General features: G+C 50.5%; 1 non-coding gene across 1 annotated transcript; it reads right to left on the bottom strand.

Annotated features, from left to right (window-relative positions):
• Positions 1–1,052: 1,052 nt before the first annotated feature.
• Positions 1,053–1,207, bottom strand: LOC126877855 (5.8S ribosomal RNA). The gene has a single exon (XR_007695385.1). It is a non-coding gene; the product is annotated as a 5.8S ribosomal RNA (ribosomal RNA).
• Between the last annotated feature and the right edge of the window lie 783 nt (positions 1,208–1,990).

The following is a 1,990-nucleotide window of genomic DNA, read 5'->3' on the forward strand; positions in this document are numbered from 1 at the left end:
AGAGAGATACACGACGACGGGGAAAATTCGTCCCGATACGAGTACGTGTACTCTCCGATCTCCGCGCGACGCTGGGGATCATACCTCCCTAAGTCGTCAGAGCGCTCGAAGAAATCTCGCGTGTGCGTTCCCGGATCTACGGCTGATACTTTCGGGGCTTGTAAAAAAGCACAGAGCGTGTAAAACGCAACGACGACCCATCGATGCGACGGTCCTCGTTGTTGTCAGTCGCTTTCGCGAAGAGACGGAGTGGGCATTCGATCCCTGGGGCTGTACGAGAGTCTTAAGAAAAGACGGTAGATTATGGCAAAGTTTCGCACGCCATCGAGTTTAGGTTTTTTTTTTGGTTCTCTCTTCTCTCCTCTCTCGACCGAGTTCCCATATTTGCTTTCTCTCTCAGTCTCGCCAAATATAATATTCTTTTAAGACGACGTCGGGGGCGCGGACCTTCGTGCGTCGAACACCGGCAAACGTAGCATATATCGCCTGATATGAAAAAAAAATCGGTCACGAGGAGAACACTACGAGTATATACGTTCGATAACCGATACACGAAGCGGTGCATAAGCGGGCGGTCGCCCTCGTAAGGACGACTCACGACGCCGCGAGCACTCACGCAGGTCCGTGACCGGTTCTCTCCGCTCTTATTCGTATCCCTTCGTATACCTTCGTCCGACTCTGAAACGTTCTCTTATAATTTTTAAGAAGAACGACGGCGGGTTGTCAAGGCAAGAAGGGACAGAGAGAGACAGAGGTAGAGTTTCGTAGTCTCCCGTGAACACGATAGATTATATATCGAGCATGCGTACGACTTGCACGGTCTCTGCACGACCGCGACGAACGCCGACGAGCGTCCAACAATCGCTCGTACGTCGCGTATGTTCTCTCCGTCCGCTCTTATTCGTATCCTCGTTCTTGTACCTTCGTCCGACTCTGAAACGTTCTCTTATATAAAGAAGAACGACGGCGGGTTGTTAAGGCAAGAAGGGACAGAGAGAGACAGATACGGAGAGTAACGATACGCAACGCAAGCAGTCTTAGGTTTACGTGAGCAACCCTCAGCCAGGCGTGGTCCAGGAATTGTATCCGTGGACCGCAATGTGCGTTCGAAATGTCGATGTTCATGTGTCCTGCAGTTCACACGTTGACGCGCAATTAGCTGCGTTCTTCATCGACCCACGAGCCAAGTGATCCACCGTTCAGGGTAATCTTTTATAAATTTACAACAGTTCAATACTCAAATGTACTCTTCTCGGTTCTAGCGAAGCCGAGTTCCGTCACGTTCGACCAACGGGAATCGAACGCGCAGAAGTCGCCATAGGATTGACGACACAAAAACGTTCGAAAAAAAAAGAAAACGACGAACGCGCGAAGATACGCGCGTTCGCCGGCCGGGCGTAAAGTACATTATGATATATAACAACCATCGAGATCGAAGCTCCGTTCGTCAGGAAACGACGGGGATATATACACCCGATTCTGAATCCTCTGTACAGCACACGATCTCGCGAACGAGTAAGCACGGTGGCTAGCCCATGTTATATATGTGTTTGATTCTACTCTCTCGTCCAATTATTCAAGAAACAGCGCGCGTGCATCTCTCCATCGTTCGGGTGATAGTAAAGATTCGATGGGATTCGCGCGGCCGTCCGCCTCGAGCGGTCTTTCGTCCCAATATCCAGAAGCAGAGTTTGAAAAACTCTAGCGACGGCACGGGTGTCCGACTCACGACATCGAGGTTTCGAAGCCGGCGATCCCCTCCGAACGGATGGCGACCACGCGACCGACTGAAAGCATGAAAAATCGACGAAAGATAGAACACATCTCCGTTCGGGTGGTGTTTTTTCTTTAAAAAAAAAAAAAAAAACAAAAATTCGATGGGACTCGCAGCCATCGTCCTCGCGCGGTCTTTCGTCCCGATATCCAGAAGCAGAGTTTGAAAAACTCTAGCGACGGCACGGGTGTCCGACTCACGACAACGAGGATAGAC

This window comes from Bombus huntii, unplaced genomic scaffold (assembly GCF_024542735.1).
Source record: "Bombus huntii isolate Logan2020A unplaced genomic scaffold, iyBomHunt1.1 ctg00000259.1, whole genome shotgun sequence".
Classification (NCBI taxonomy): domain Eukaryota; kingdom Metazoa; phylum Arthropoda; class Insecta; order Hymenoptera; family Apidae; genus Bombus; species Bombus huntii.